The sequence below is a fragment of the Hipposideros armiger genome, unplaced genomic scaffold (assembly GCF_001890085.2).
Source record: "Hipposideros armiger isolate ML-2016 unplaced genomic scaffold, ASM189008v1 scaffold_602, whole genome shotgun sequence".
Lineage (NCBI taxonomy): Eukaryota > Metazoa > Chordata > Mammalia > Chiroptera > Hipposideridae > Hipposideros > Hipposideros armiger.
In genome coordinates, this window is record NW_017731952.1 from 786,180 (window position 1) to 803,574 (window position 17,395).

Consider the following 17,395-nt stretch of genomic DNA (forward strand, 5'->3'; position numbering starts at 1 on the left):
AGATGGAGAAAATGGGACAAAAGAGGGGCCACTATTAGAAAAGATAAGCAAAAAGTGATGGCAGATACCCAGATAGACTTCAGAGCCTTACTCATCTGCCCAGGACCAGACCTCATTACTATTGCCAGGCAATTTGCTAACACTCCAGGCTTATAGTTCTTGAGTAACTTTCACAAGCTCTCTGGGGCCCAAAGAAAATCACAACTGGAGAATTTAACTAGTAATGGATCCTGACAAAGAGAAGCAGAAGATGCTGTCATCTGTCCCAAACTCAGCACATATTCAGAAGCAAGCTGTATCTTACAAATACATTTCCTTTAACTTGAAAAGCTTTCATTCCCCTATAAAGTCTAGCTCTTGCTTTGAAGGAAGAGGTAACCCAGTAAATATTGGCTAAATTGAAGTCCACTCTCTAAAAGTGTTACTAACTTAAAATGAATGGGAAAGAGATATAAGCTTTTTTTAAAAGGAAGAGCAAAAACTCAAGAGAGAACAGTGAGGGGAGACAAAGAAACTAGCCCATGCCAATTATCTCCTCTCAAAAGCAGTGGGAAGAGATCTACACTGGTCCAAGTAAATGTTGCCTCACACATTTGCTACTACTGCCAATCTAACATCTCTACTATGTCTTTGTTAATTTTTTCTTAAAGTCAAAATTGACACAGTAAATTCGACAGTGTCCCCAACTGCCTCAGGACCCAGAGCATAGACTTCTAAAGCCAGATCCTGGATAAGACCCCAGAGCCATGCTCTGTTACACCCATAAATGTGTTTAGGTGACAGGCCATGATAGTTCAGGGGAGTTAGTCTCAAGCAATAGAATCTGAAGCCTTAATCTATCTGTTTAGAAACAATCACTCTCATCATTCCAGCAGAGTCAGTTTTCCCTTATTTTACATTTATTTATTCAGAGATTTCTAAATATATGCTGGTCTGTTGAAACAGCCTCTGGGCCCAAGTACAATAAAAACATTAATTAAAACACATGATTAGAAACACCCAGCGGCAAGCCTGGAAGAGCTTCAAATGAGCTCTGCCATTTAAATGTGGGTCATAGACGATAAAGCCACCTGTGGGTGACCTGTACTGTGCCCCCAGGCCTTCTCTGTGGATTCCTCACCAGCCAGTGCTGGGGTGGGCGCTCTCTGCCCATAGATGGCCACACCCAATTATCCCATTTCTCTCCTAACTTTTAATTTGGCACAGTCTGTATCTGCCTTTCTTTTCATTCTGCAATAGACTAACAAGAAATTCACAAAACCCCCAATTTGGCAGCTATCTGAGCATGGAAACCTTACATAACTGTTGGGCATTGGCAGGGCAGGACTCGAAGGGGTGGGTGCCCTGTGCTGAAATATGCCCTGCGCTTTGTGGGCAGTGTAACTCTCCCTGAGGTGGTCTACCATTGCTTCCAGCCCTGAACACTTCTGAATGCAGACACTGCAACTGAATTAACACAGAATACACAGTATAAGAGTCAACCGGAGCCTATGGAGAATAGCATGGATTTCAGGTAGTGCAGACACTTCAAATTTGAGGTGGGGAGGAACCCATCTACAAAACAGACCCATCTACAAAAGAAGTAGTAAACCTTCATTCCCTTGTGACATAGAAAATTCCCTAAATTCCAAATTTGTTTACACAGCTAATTAGGCATGAAAATTTTGAATCTAGCACAGGCCTGTTAAGAAGATCTTGTTAAATGCAGACATGTTCTGTCAAGGACACGTATCCAGTGAGGGATGCCATCAATGGGTAATATGACTTTTTTAAAAATAAATTCTATCCTTTGCTTAAAGGCTCACAAATAAAACAAAAGCAAAATATCTTGGCTTACTTCTTTTATGTATGATTTCCCCACAAATCTCCCATCTTAGAAAAACAAGAAAAGAGATTTGAAAGAAAACAATAGCAGATCAATGCTAGGTAGGAATAGTATTTCAAAACTGCTGGGAACGTATTATTTGCTGTTCCACTGAATTGTGTATAATTCATTCCTCTTTTTTTTTTCTTTAATGACAAGTGTGCTCATATCTTATTACAAAGAGGCTAGCTACCACAAAAGAAGATAAAAATGCCTTTTATCATGCATCTGACCAAAATTATACCTCTGGAACCCCTTTTCAATCAGCTGTGGTGTTTTTCACAATTTTATGATTTCGTCAAATTGGCTGTATCTCACATACTGCCTGCTACTACACTCTGAAGTGCCAGGCTGGTACCTAACAGGAAAAATAACATTTTCCTTCACTCTTAACCCACATTCTGACTTCTCATGCTGAATTCAATCCCCAGCTAATTAGTTCAAGAGCAAGCAACTTTAACCAAGATTCGGTATTACTTTCCTGTTTCTGAGAGCTGGGCTTTCCCCAAATGTAGCTCTCTTGTTACCCTTTGCATTTTAAATAAGCCATTCTGGAGCATGGCTCTTGCTTTTTCTTTAATATATGCGCCCCTTGGGGCTGCACGAAAGCTTGTGATGGCTCTCTGCCGGCAGTCAGGGCAACAGAATGTCTACAAGATCAGGCTTTGTCCTACAGTTGGCATCCATTGTGCAGCCCGAGCTGAATAGGGAGACTGCAAGTAAATTTTCTCAGAAAGGCAGGGTCCCTGGTATTCTAACACAGAGGCCTGAATCTCACATAGGTTCCTCATTTTGTTTGTTTTAAACATGCAGTAACATTTCCCTAATTGATAGTTCCTGGAATAAAGTATTCCACAGAAGTCAATTTTTCATAAACTGAAGACTTGTTAATGTAAGTTTGATGGAAACTCTTTCTAAAATGTTAAATAGTTCTCTTGGATCTCAAACATGCTAAATGTATTTGACTTTTTCTTAAGGATTTAGGGTCCTCTTTAAATGATAAGTTATTACATTGAGGTATAAAAACAATAATAGATGCATGGGATAATTACCCCTGAATGAAATAGACCACTATCCTTTCTTGATTACTTTGGCAAATTTTCAGTTTTATTTCTGTCTCTTTCCATACTATCAAATTATCAGCGGTCACTTTGCACTGATGATTTTCATGTCAGCCCCTAGAAGCAAACTTTGTGTTCACTGCTTCCAGCATTCAGATGGCTGGGAACCCAAACAAGTTTGTTGTAACAACATCTACATTAAACATCAATCATATTCTGAAGCTCAGTCTTCTGGTCTAAGCATCAGTACATGAATGTGCGGTATCTATTCTGGTTGCTCAAAGCCCTTTGAGCTCTTCATCCACTCTTCATCTGTATCTCAGAGAAGAGAGATTACCAGATACTTGTCCTGGGATATTGTACAGTCAAGTTCAGCATTCCACAATCAATTTGTCCACTCTTAAGAGTTCTTCTCTTTCTTGTTCTTATCTTCTCTCCACCCCTCTGATTCCTGCTTTGAGCCATTTCAGTAAGCATTAAATCATTCACTGTGAGGAAAGAGATCATAATAGAAAGAGCAAAACATTTTAATCCATGCAAATTGAACTCTGGTATTTATTTGGGGGGAGTCGAGGATTAAGCATGAAGTTTGGCTATCCTCACACAGGCACCTGCCAGTCTTATATGTGGCAATCTCCCCGACTTATAAAATCTCAACCTCTTTGACTAAAATCCCAACTATATTTAAAATGCCTGTTCAAAATGACCCAGGCAAAGTTGACTGAGAATGTCAAAAGAGCCCCCACCAAAAAGAAGATAAAAGCTCGTATTTAATCCCACACCAAATGACGATGGCACTGATTGGTTTGCCAAGAACCATCCTTGTCTTGAAACCAAAACCCCATGTCCAGAGAACCTTCTCAGTCCCAGGCAAATCAGGACATTTAGTCACCCTAGTGGGCAAAGATCCCTCCATGGTTTCTCATGTTTTCCCCCAGGGGGTCACCTTTACCTTCTAAGCAAAGCTCTTTATTTTTACATTTAGCATTTCTAAGAGTCCAAAGATACCTTCTCCTTTTCTCCTTCTGCCCAGTCTAGATAATTCTTTCTCATTGCCACCAACTTAGACTTTATCCCCTATTCTGCGCTACTATAAAACTTCCATGAAGTCTCCCTGTCTGCACTCCAATGTGTGTGCCCTCTCCGATTAATCTTTCGAAAACTCTGTTTTGTACAAAATCCAGCTGAAGTCTCACCTCCTCCGCGAAGTCTGGTATGTTCCCCAGCAGGAGGGGAAACATGATCAGGGCTGGAGAAAGCGGTGGCAGGAGGTGTCAGCTGCTCAGCGCTGGTAGATGTGCAATAGGGCCAGTGCAGGCTGTCACCTTCTAGGATCAAGACAGGCTGCAGAGGCGAGAGACAGGCAAATCACAAAGGTCAGTAACAAGAAAAAGTTGTCTGTGCGCCAACCACCCCGCCAAAGAAGCCTAACTATAGACAGAAAACCCCAGTGTCCCTGCGACACCCAATAGCCACGCTGCACCGGGCTCAGCACACTAGAAGCAAGAGGGTCGTACCAAGCAAATCTCTAGGAGCGCTGACTTTGCCCCATAGCTAGTTGAAGGCTGGCTCTATGAGAAGGGAAAGGGAACTGCAGTAACAGGAACTGCCCGCCCCATTCTTTATGCAGCTAGCAGTTTCTAATTTGGAAAGCCGTTAATAGTTTAATACACGCATCCCTTAAATGCAAAGACTACATCTTATGGCTCTCTGTATTCCCCAAGGCTAGCAAACTATGGAGCCAACAAATATTTGATTTAAATAATAATAAAAGGTGCTCCTGTGTTCTGAAGGCCATGTGAATAGGAAAACATGAGAGGGTCCCAGCAACTGCACTTCTTTTCAGGGAGTCTGGAAGTCATCTGCCTGGTTGAAGTCTAAGATGCACTAATCAGGAAGTACAGAGTAGAGAGAAATCCTCCCTTTTCTCTTTAAAACTTCAGAGCAAGTATCAACTCTCCTACTTCCTTTTTTATCTTAGTTCAAAACCTAAGCACAAGAAGAAGAAAAAATAACAAAACAAACTACCTTTCACCTAGCCTCAAACCCAAAATATCCTCACGTTTTCATGCTATAGCATTTATGAGTACTTGAAGTTTAATCAGAGGGAATGAAAAGTTGATCTATTTCAATTTCTCAACTTAAGAGTCCTTAGCACACACGCTAAATCACTTCCGGAGCAAATGCCATGGTGTGTTCATGCTGAAAATCCCTTTACCATGGTCAAGTCTTAAAAAGACTTTGCTAAGAATATATTTTTCATGCAATAACATCTAGGAAAAAGAATCCAAATTAAAATGAAGGCTTATTATGTTAGCTTTATAAATGCAATCACCTTTCTTTATTCACTGATTTATGAAGTCCCTTGAGTAAACAGGGAAAAAAAGTGATAGTTAGGATTTATAAATAATGTACCATTGGAAATGCTTCAAGTGAGAGCCTTGTTTTAAGTGCCAAAGTAAACACCTGCAACTATAAAAGGGGGCTGCTGTATTTTGTTTTCCATCAAAAAAAAAAAGGCATCAGTTGTAATTTTGGAGAGTCTCTGGGGGGGAAAGGACGGCTTCAGAATGAACTTTTGATGGGAATCTGTATGAGATACCTAATGCTGGAAATATTACTCACTTAGAGAAAATGACTACCCTAAACTTTATAAATCATCTAAACCAGGATTTCTCAATCTTATGGCTAAACACATATCTTATCTCTTCTATAAAGTATTTATGCTTACTTAGTTAACTGTGGAATTTATTAATTGACATATTAGTCAAATAAATTATTTATTTTAATTAAGGAATAAATGATCCAAGGAATTTCAATGAATACAAGAGATATCAGTCATATTTTAAAATTAAACATTAGCTCAGGTTTGTGTACTTTTTTTTCAAGAATTAAAAAAGAACAAATTTTCAAGTGGAAATTTTAAATTTTCAAAGATGCAAATAAGCAAAATTTGGAAAAGAACTGAATTGAAAAAAGAAACAATGGTTGGCTGCTTGAAAATAGCCTTTCCTTATCCTTCTCCAGTCACCTCATCAGCCTCATTGTCTCCTGCCCCAATCTAAACAAGGAACTCTATTTAATGCCTTACTCTTAAAGAAAAAATGTGAACAACCAAGAATCGCCAGAAATTTGAAGAAAAGTTCGAATAAAAAAAAGACCAAGACAAAGTTTGAGGAAAAATAATTTTCAACATCAAACTATGTGAGGGTAAAATAAAGTCATTTCCAAACATGCAAAGTTTCATGCAAACTCCAAGGCACCCTTCTTCTGGAAGCTTCTGGACTATGCTCCATGGAATATGCTCCATTAAAATGATGGTGTAAACTAAGAAAAGGGAAGATTTGGCACTGTTGAGAATTCCTTGAGATGAATTCTCAGGATGGTGTCAAAATGAATCCTAGTAAACAGGTGTGCAATAGGTTTAAAAAGCAGCCAATCCTGATTGAAAAAGAAAGATAAAATGTGATGGAGTAGATTCCTCTAGGAAAAAAATAATATAAAACTGCAGATTACCTTACAGATTATATCATGTAAAAAACTGTACTGAGAGTCACTTTATGAAAAGAATCAGCCATAATTCAAAATATATAAAACTAGGCAAATGAAAATATAAAATAATTACTAACTCCAAGAAAAGTTAGAAATTGTATAAGAAATGCAATTACAGTATAACATACACTACATATAGACACACTATATGCACACATGTTTTAGTATGTTTAACTTTACATAGTATACATATAGTACATGTAACAGTTTATAATATAATCTATATATAGTATAAACTATATACATACATTTGACTAATATATATAGTGTAAATTATATACATATGTATTACAAACTATATACATAGCATATATAGTGTAACTATATGATTATACACACATAGTATAATATATATGTATATATATATTATATATATACACAAATTATATACATATAACTACATAACTGTTGTAATAAATTACTGAATATGGATTCAACCAAAAATTGTGATTCTACTATTTTGGAAAGAATGGAATGGGGAAAGGCATTGTAAGAAAGCCAAAATAATGTCTAAACATGTTGAATCAAACAATAGCATATACATAGTATTTTGATATGAGAAGTAAATACTGGATTAAACAGCTGAAGATTTTAAAAATGGTTACCTGAGGGAGGCAGGGCAGCCAGAAGGAGAAGAGGTGATGTAGGGTGGAGGACTTAAGAAAATATTGGCTTTTGCCTAATCCTCTTAGTACTAATTGACTTTAAAACTATGTGCTTCTCTCTACAGCCTCTCCATCACGTGTTAGCATTGTTATGCCAAGCGAAATAAGACAGCAAAAGTCAAGAATCATATGACTTCACTCATATGTGGGATATAAAACTGAAAGCATTAAAGGAACAAGACAAACAAACAAAGAAACAAAAACTCACAGACACAGGCAACAGTTTAGTGGTTACCAGAGGGCAAGGGGAGTGTTGGTAGAAGAGGGTAAGGTGGGTCAAATACATGGTGATGGAAGGAGAACTGACTCTGGGTGGTGAGCACACAATGCGATATATAGATGATGTACTATAGAAATGTACACTTGAAACCTATGTAATTTTACTAACCATTGTCACCCCAATGAATTTAATAATTTTAAAAAAATGCATGCTCATATTATTTTGATAAAAAAGGAAAATATTAATTTTTTTATAAAAGGAAAGGAGGGAGAAAAGAATGAAGTTAATACCCTTAAAATAGATTTATGTACATGCTACAGCATGTAGCATATTATAAAAATATAAATAGAAAAATATTATAAAATATTATAAATATTATAAAAAATATTTATTGAACAATAGTTCTAAGTATTGCAACTCTAGAAGAAAGCAACTGCTCCCAGCTTTTCAGTTTGTAAAAAACTCACCCTTAGAGTTAAGGTATTCAAGTTCAAGTTCAATCTAAGTGGTCATGAAGTCCAAAAACATTGGTTGATGGTTGGTAGGAAGGAACCCTGGCCTATGAGACTTTGGTTACAATTACTTCCGCACACCCTATCCCATGTGCTTCATGAGTGCTTAGATCACATGTTTCCAAAGGGACTATGGACTTAGGACACACCTCCTACTGCTTTGGCAGTTCTCACATTGCAGTATACATAGTAAATAATCCAAAAATGTAATTACAGGGACAGGTGAGTTTAGAAAAAGCTATTTAATTGATGATGCTAGGAAAATAGAAATTAGTATCTTATTCATAGGGATACAAGAAGAAATGCTATCATTCATAAAATAGCATCCTTGTAAGCATTCCCAAGGATAATTAGGCATGCTCACTCACTACCAAGTAATCCAGGAGCAAAACCAATACTTTGTTGCATAACTCTTATTTTACCCTTCTTAATCTTTGAGTAATTAACATTGAAAAAAGTTGTTTTCTGGGCCACTCCAGAAACAAATAGTTTCCCAGCAGAATGAGACAAGCAAATAAGCCTAAGCATGTGATGGATTTGGAAAGCAATGAATCTTAACAAATTTGCAGTTGAATTATTGAACTGCTAAGACTGCAGAGTTAAACTGAAAAGACTTGGATGGATAAATGAGGTTTTGTTACCTTTGCTTCTTTGCTAATTTTGTTTGTTGCAGCTGCTTGTTGCCATGAGCACCAAAAGTTATGACATTGCAATTCACACTGAATATCTTTGCTTGGAAAATAAGGTTTCACTTACATAGTTGAGGTTCATCAACCACATGAACTGAGAGTGGGAGGTTTACACACACACCATAGATTTATTTGCTAAACTACTGACCTTGTTTAATTTTAGATGAACCACAAAATGGTGTTTCTTCAGTTTACAGACTCTTTTCACTGATTTCATTCAACAAATACTTGTTGAGTATCTACTATGTACTGTGTGCTGCTATGTACTATGTGCCCTAGGCTCTGTACTAAAAACACACCAGTACAAAACAGAATTTACAATCTAGTGGTTAGTTATACAATTAAGCAATTAAATAAGCAATTATAATAGAATAGTTTAAATGCCTGGAACACTTATAATAGAAACATTCAACATATCCTAGGATTCAGGGGTGGAGAAGGCTTAGTCAGGAAAGATTCCTAAAGGAAGTAATATTGAATGAAACTGGAGGGATGACTGGAAGTTTTCCATGCAAAGCAGGATGAAGATGAGGCAAAAAATCTGAGGAAAGTCAGGAGGCAAAGACAGCAATGAGGACGCCACTACCATAATGGAGGGAGTAATGGTGGTGGCCTGGACTTGGTTGATGGCAGTGTGAAAAGAGGTGGATCTGACAGCTACTGAGGATACGGGATTGGTAGAATTTCATGACTTATTAGATGTGAGAGATGAGGAAGAACAAGGAATGAAACAGCTCCAGGTTTCTGGCTTGGACAACTTGGAGCATGGTGGGTGTCCTTCACTGAGCTAAAAGCACACAGGAAAGGAAGGGTGAGGAAGGAGGTAATGAATTCAGTTCTGAAAATGTTGACTTTGAGGTACATGGCAGACATTCAATTGGAGATTTCTAGTAGGCAGTTAAAATACAGCACCTGGGCTGCAGATATAGATTTGGAAGTCATTTTCTCAGAGAAGACAGTAGAAGCCATGGATCTAGGTTAAATCATCCAGAGAAAATCTATAGAGTGGAAAAAGTAGAGACCACAGGACATGCCCTGGGACCCACTGACCTTTAAGGAACTAACCAAGGAAGGAGAACAAGAAAGAAACCTGAGAAAGGACAGAAAGGAGGGAATGATGAAGTATCAGATGCTATCAGAGGTCAATTTAATTCAACAAATATTAATTGAGCACCTACTATGTGCTAGGTATATGTTACTGAGTAAGAAAGATAGAGCAGTAAAAAGTACATACCTTCATGACATTGTCATACAACCAGCATGCCAGATAAGAAACCTTTAAGGGAAACTTCAGAAATTAATTCACGAACAAAATAAGATTGAACTTCCCATTTTTATTCTCTGGAGAGAATCAGAAAATAATTTTTTTGGAGTTACTGGGCCAATTCCTAATACTCAGTCAACAACATTTGATTTTTATGCTTTCCGAACTTTCTATAATGAAGAAGTTATTTCTAGAAGAAAGACATACAGGGAATACAATGACATAAGTGTAATAAATGGCATAAGGATCCATCATCAAAAGAAGAAAAAGTGGCCATGAGATTTGGGATTTCAGAAAACTATGGCTTTTGCAATAGCAGTTTCAGTGGAGAGAAGAGGCGAGAAGCAGGGTTATAGTGCGTTGAAGAGAGACTGAGCGGTGAGGAGGTGTTACTGGCAAATGGAGACAACCCTTTCAAATAGCATGACCACAAAGAGAGCCAAGAATAAACCAGAGGGGATGGGGAGCTGAGATTGAGAGGTTATTTTGTTTGTTTTTTTAATTATATGAGAGGCATGAACACGTTTATGTGCAAAAACAATGTGCCACGGAGAAGAAAAAGGGGTGGGAGGTTGATAAAGACAAAACTGGAGGGGAGAACAGGAAATGGGCTAAGGAAGTCAGCAGCTCATCTTGCAAGTCTTTTCCGTATCATCTCCTGTCTTGTCCCAGCCCCATGCCAGCTCTAAAGGAAGCATCCAACCGTGTAAAGACTGCCCCACTTCATTTCAAGAGCTTTAATTCCCTAAACCGGTAGAATTTGGAAATAATTGGTAGAACTCTTACGTATCAGAGCTGAAGATTCGGGCACTTCCACGATGCCATCAATAGCAGACCTTCTTTCCCAGCCTCACCAATCCCTAAATTATAAGGTGACCAGATCACCTTTCTGCCCGCTTCTGCCTAGCCACTCTTGGGGCTTTCTTGGTTCCTCTATTTTTCCCTCATCCCCTGGGCACTAATACAAACAGGCAGGTAGGTGAGGAGACAATCCTGTCTTATATCCCAGGTACCCAAAGAGATGTGTACACACAGACACACAGACACACACACACACACACACACACACACACACACACACACCTGTGACTTGGGTCTGGAATGTATCCTATTCCCTACTTAAGTTTGAGACAGGCTTCCTAGCATAACCCTGCTTTGCTTGGTTCCTTCACCATTGCTATTTTGAATTTTAAAGTCATCTCCTATGCCAGTCCCCTCAAAAGAAACTACCTTTGGGCATCCAGTGCCAGCTTAGGACATTTACCTTACTCTTGTTTGACCTTCATTAACCTTTCCTCTAACTGCCCCATCCCCAGCTCTTGCTCTCCTGGGTTCCCAGCACGCTCTAAGGTCAGGCTATGTGGCACCTCCAACGGGATTCCAGGGCTGATAAGGAAGTGTGCATGGCCTTGACTCTGTAGTCAAAATGTAAAATTAGGCTCAAGTGAAATTACCTCCTTTGGGTGGCCTACAATCTGGACTATTCCATGTTGTGTGTGTTGGTAGTGAGCTGAGACCTGATTAACTCCTGACTGGTAAAAAGGAAAGAACACTGACTCAACCACAGCTCAGGTCACATTTGCTAGTTATTAATTCTGTGGGTTTTGACTAATTTCTCAAGTTCAATGAGTCTTACTTTTCTTATCTGCAAAATGGGGATTATAGCCAATAAATTGTAAACATTTTGTAAAAATCGTAAACATTTGTGTGTTTACAATGTTCAAAACACTTTATGAATGACCTCATGTAATCCTCACAATCTCATAAGGCAGGTTCTATTGTATAATATAATTAACAATTAATACCTGATGAATGAAGTTTAAACCAGATAGCCTTCCAGACCCTGCCCCACTAACCACTGTGCTCTACTGAGCTAATAGTACCTTCCCTTCCACTTTTGAAGCTATAGAGAAGAGCCCGAGATATGAAATAATGTGTACGAAAACACTTGATAGATTATTGTTTCATGGGGAGAGTTTCAGTGTGGCAAGATGAGAAGAGTTATAGAGATGGGTGCTGGTGATGATTGCACAACATTGTGCATATACTTAATATTACTGAACTATACATCTAAAAATGGTTAAGGTGGTAAGGTTTATGTGACGTGTATTTACCATATCCAATTTTTTTTTATTTAAAAAAAAAGAAAACACTTGGAAGATTATAAAGTGCCACACATATGCAAATGATTAATGATGTTTTTAGTTCTTTTTAATTTATACAGCAGTGGGTTCCCCCAGAACAGGGTTTATGTGACTCACTTATTCCTTCTCTGAATATCTAGAATAAACGATGGAAAGAGGAGGGGCCTAGTGCAAAATGACCGTATCTGTACTTCAGCAGCTCCAAGGGCAGAATCAAAATGAGGAGGAAAAAGTGGGTCCAGGTGGGTTTTTTCATACTAATCTGAAGGTTCCAGGTCTGACTGCAAACTCGTACATTCTCTAGTTACCCTCTGCCTTGTCCAACTGAGAATGGACTATGTTTGCAAGGCTTAGACCCATCTTCCAAACAGAAAGATCAAAGCTAAGGCTCGACAGATCACCTCAGTGTCAGTCCTAGTTTCGTGCCTGCTCATTCATGGCCATTTCTCTTCAGGCTGAGGCCAATGGCTCCGCAAAACATTGCGAGTGTCACGTGTGAGTGAATCCCAGCAGTGTACGCATTTCGTACCCTTGCCTCTACCACAATGAGTCCTTATGTCATTTGTTACCCTTATGCCATTGTAGTCCCTGTATGTCTTTCCTTTCTTCTAGAAATAATTTTTTCATTACAGAAAATTCAAAAAAATATAAAAATCTAATGTTCTTGGCTGAGTATTGGAAATTGACCCAGTAACTCCAAAAAATTGTTTTCTGATGCTCTCCAGGGAATAAAAATGTGAAGTTCAACCTTATTTTGTAGGTGAATTAAGTTCTGAAGTTTTCCTTGAAGGTTTCTTACATGGCAGTCTAGTTGCATTTCTCCTTTAAAACAATGTCATAAAGGGCTATTAGGTTTCCACATCAACCCACAAAACCCTACTTAATATACTCGTACAGTCAACAGCCAGTCATATTTATCACCCGTTCACCCATATCAAAGTTCTGTGCTCCCTGGGCCCCAGAGTCTCAGACTTCAGGAGTGAACTGTAGAGGGTCAACACTGGATCCTAAGGTCAGCAAGTTAGTGAGTTTCTGGACCCCTTTAGCTCAAAATTGCTTCTTGAGGCAAGCTCCACAATGCCTTGTTTGTTTTCTGTTGCTGCCATAACAAATTACCACAAACGTGGTGTCTTAAAACAACAGAAATTCATTCTCCCACAATTCTGGAGGCCAGAAGTCTAACATTGAGGTGTCAGCAAGGTTTGGTTTCTTTTCGATGTTCCACTCCATGCCTCTCACCTAGTTTCCGGTGGTTCCTGGCAACCCTTGGCTTGTGAGCATACTTGGATCATTCTAATCTCTACCTCTTTCTTTACACTGCCTTCTTATTTGTGTCTTCTCTTCTGTGTTTCTTCCCCTCTTTTCTAAGAACACTTGTCATTCGATGTAGGGCTGATCCTAATCCAGGATAACCTCATCCCGAAATCCTTAACTTAATCGCATATTTAAAGAATCTTCTTTCAAATAAGATCATATTCACAGGAGGTTGTAGGGGGATCTATCTTTTGGGGGCCACCATTCAACCCGCTACAAGAGCCAAAACAAGGTTAAAGGTTTAAAAAGCTGTGCAGTTCCAACGAGGTAAAAATCTGAATCAATATAACCAGAATAGGGGAAGAGGGAAAAGATATTTTGTTTTGTTTTGTTTAGTTTTAGGATGAAGTCACAGCTCTTTTTTTTTTAATAGAAAAAAAAACAAAACAAGAGAAAAAGTGTCTATTAGTTCATTAATTCTGATTAATCAATATCATATTCCCTTGAGCGAGTAGTGAAGTTAAGGAAATGAGGGGCTTATTCGTGGAAGGGGACAGGCGGCAGAGGGGGTTTTACCAGGGATTCTAGGCAGCTCTTTGGGGTCCGTCAGGTACATCAGCTCCGTACTACGTTGCTTCACCTGCCCTTATCTCTCCAAACTCAGTTTGGAAAAGCCTTCTCCAAACCTTGAGCTCTTTTCTAGACCCTGAGATACCCAACTAGTAACCAAACTCTGCCTCTGGATGTTGACCTCTTGTTGAACCACTTGATTTTCAGTGTTTGACAGTGAATTCTACCCCGACTGGGATGAACCCACTCTAGCAGCTCAAGATAAAAGACCTGTTTCTTCTCCCTGACCATCAACCCCAAACCCCATCTTTTCTCTTTGATGTGTAGATGCCGTAGATTGTCCCAAATTCAACAGATGCTTGTGCGTTATCCAGAACCTCTTCCTTTATTCAGTCCCTGGCGATCTAGTGTGAAGGAAACAGCCAGCCTTGGCTGACAGCTTGGTCGACATTACAAGGCACATGAGGCAGGAAGAAGGACTGCCAAGATTTCGTTTCTGTTTTTGCTGGTCTCTACTGTGGTTTCCAATGAAAAGAACCGTTTTAAGAAGGTAAAGTTGGCAGGGCCACAGAGTGTCCGTGGGCTACACTCGGCTTTGAGGAACACAGCTTTTTTCTTTTTCTTGGGGTATAGGGCTCTGGAAGGTTGGAATTTGTTTCTGGCATAGTACTTCATTAGAATCAATTGTGCATGTTTAAAATTGTGCTTTTAATGTTATTTTAAGTCCCTATTTTGTAATTTCAATAAACTACTCTCAGGCATGATGTAATGCTGATTAATGACACTTTTCTGGTACACCAAGAGCTCTCAGTTTTGCCTTGTGCCTCGGTGCTCACCTGAGGCATCCCATTAATCACTGTTATGCCACAGCCTGTCCTATCATATTGCTTAATTACTATTTCTGTTACTCATGCATCTATTCTATTAATCCCCACAGAACAAATATATGAAACCCTGAGGACCTAAAGCCACAGTGTTCCTGGTCTTGCCAGAAACTAGCCCTAGAAACAGCTTATCCATAAAAGATGGAGGAGTCCTAAATGTCTTGATACTCAAAAAAAAAAAAAAACTAACCTTAATGCATATTGTCTACACAGGGAGTCTTGCCTCTTCTTCTTTACAAACCCAAATCTTACCCACCCTTTGAGGGTCAGCTATATCTATGCATCCTCCATGAATTCCTCCTTCGTTATAGCTTTGACTGCCAATATCACAGTCTACATCACTCAATTTTGTTATTATTCTATTCTTCGTGAGTTTGTATATGAATATTAATTCAGCTGAAGTGTGAATTTCCTTAGGACACGATTCATGGTTAATAGTCTTTAATAATAATGAAGAATAAGAATTATAAATAATATCTATTGACTATTTACATGTACCAGGTACTGTGCTCATGGTTTATATAGATTATCTTAATTAATTATGTCAACAATCTTTGATGGAAGTACGTTTATTGTCATCTTCACCTCACAGAGGTGAAATTGCCCATGTTCACACAGCTGGTAAAACAGATATGCAAACCCAGGCAGCCTGAGGCCAAAACCCAAATGCTAGACCACTAAGCAAAAGCACCCCTTCTTACAACCTTCATAATGCTTGGCAGTGTAATAGGCACACCATTAATAAGCTTAATTGTTTGACTAATTAATTAATTAATTAATTATCTTGGATGAAAATCCCTATTCTTCAGAATGCAATGCAGAAGAAAAAAATGTTCGTCCAGATTATAAAGACAAGAGAAAGGACAAATCTAAACCTGAAAGACAAAAAGTGATTGGCAGGTACTTGGAGTGGGTGAAAAGTATTCAAGAGATCAGGTGTACAGAATTCTATGTTCTACAGAAGACAATTTCCATATAAAAATTTGAATAAGCTTTTGAAATTGAATAGGGGGGTGGTGAAGCCATAATGTAGTTTCATGATATCAAACTCTGTTCTAGGAAACAGTGACTGACCCAAAGGACTACACTCATAGATGTTTCTAGTCACTTTTTCACTGAATCATATCCAACATTTCCTAACCCTTTTTCCTCATGCAGCCAATAGGAACCATATTTTCTATCTCTTCTAATGGGGAACTAAGGACAAAAATACAGGCATCTGTTCTCTTCTACCAAAATCTGTGCAGCATGATTGACCAAACTGGTAATGGAATTTCTAGTCATAATTTAAATAATTTCCCAATATGAGAATCATCAGAAATAACCCTTTGTGTTTCAGAATATCTAAAACACAGATATATCGTTAAATCACAGAGGACAATTAGATACAATGTATTTCAAATTACCGAACACGTGCAAGGTGTCTTACTGACGGGCAAAGCAAAACACATAGTTGTTGAAAGAGGCTACTTGCTGGACGGCTTCAATTTCATCACATACCTCAAATCTCATTTTTGTGCACATATGTGTATGTATATATGCATAGGGAATAATTTTCACCAAAGTGTTTGTAGTGGTAATATTTGGGAGATAAAATTGGGATGTACTCATCTATGCCATTTGAAATTTTACAATAACCATGTTTACATTTTTTGTAAAAATAGTACATCTCTTTAACTTCATATTTGGATCAGGAGGTGGTTGAGATGATTTAAAATTAAAAACCTGATAGAAATCAGAAACATGTGAGGCCACCATCAGTCAGGTATACTTTATTGTACAGGGTGAGAGAGTGGGTTTTATCAGTGAACAAAAGGAGTTTAGCTGCTGGGAGTGAGCTAAGGGTAGGAATACCACCCAAAATGAGAAAGGACCCACCATGCTGAGTCCAGGAACACCAACAATTAGCCTTGCCAATTTCATATTATTATGTAAACCTGGAAACTGACATTGTCAGGAAAAATGAAGTTAACATATTCAAAGTCTAATTCAGATTCCAATACTCTTTCCAAAATCATTGAATTTTGAAAATTAGAGACAGTGAAGCCGAAGAGTACACTCTAAGTGAATATCAGAGGGGTGTTTTTACCATCTCTTTCCTCAATTCAACACATTTTCATCTGTTTGGTATGTATAATAGTTGTTTGCACATGCTCATGGTAGCTAGACTAATTATTCACATAATCATTCAGTGTTTTGGTTTTGTATTGCTTCTTCCATATATGATGTTTTTTTCTTAGCTATTGTCTTTAGAACTGAATTAGATCTCAAGAGAAAGCAGATTTGCCTAGGATTCCTCACACTGGCTACAAGAACACTGCTCAGCATGAGAAGCACAGGATAAATACCACTTCTCCTTAGGAAAACAGTTTACAACCTCTCCAGGGGTAAGAATGAGGAAAAAAAACTCAAGTGGAAAAATTCAATTCCACGAACAATTTCTGTAGCCCTAACAAGGGCAAAGCATTGTATTGTAGCATGTTTTTTGCAAAACTACAGTGGTACATACAATGATTTCCAAACATCATCATAAGGTCGTCAGAATACCCTAATGAGGTAATTAGCAAATGCCATGAGGACCCACATTAAGCAGCATAAGCCAACAGAGAGAAAGCTTGTCCTGAATAACTGGCGACTCGTAGAAAACTGAGGCCTCCTACCTCTGAGATTTATATTCCATCATCCACTTTAGAAAACCTTCTCCAATTCCAATTCT

The 17,395-nt window shown here is 38.4% G+C and overlaps 1 long non-coding RNA gene across 4 annotated transcripts in view; it reads right to left on the reverse strand.

Moving 5' to 3' along the window:
• Positions 1-684: 684 nt before the first annotated feature.
• LOC109371927 (uncharacterized) overlaps positions 685-17,395 on the reverse strand; it is a 60,156-nt gene continuing 43,445 nt past the window's right edge. The window contains exons 1-3 of one of the 4 annotated variants that reach the window (XR_002121963.1): positions 7,830-8,004; positions 4,122-4,269; positions 685-3,413 (exon numbers count right to left, since the gene is read on the reverse strand). This is a non-coding gene — a long non-coding RNA (uncharacterized LOC109371927). Of the gene's footprint in view, positions 3,414-4,121; positions 4,270-4,442; positions 4,495-7,082; positions 7,208-7,829; positions 8,005-17,395 lie in introns of those variants that run through there. The other 3 variants (XR_002121962.1, XR_002121965.1, XR_002121964.1) reach the window with 3 other exon arrangements.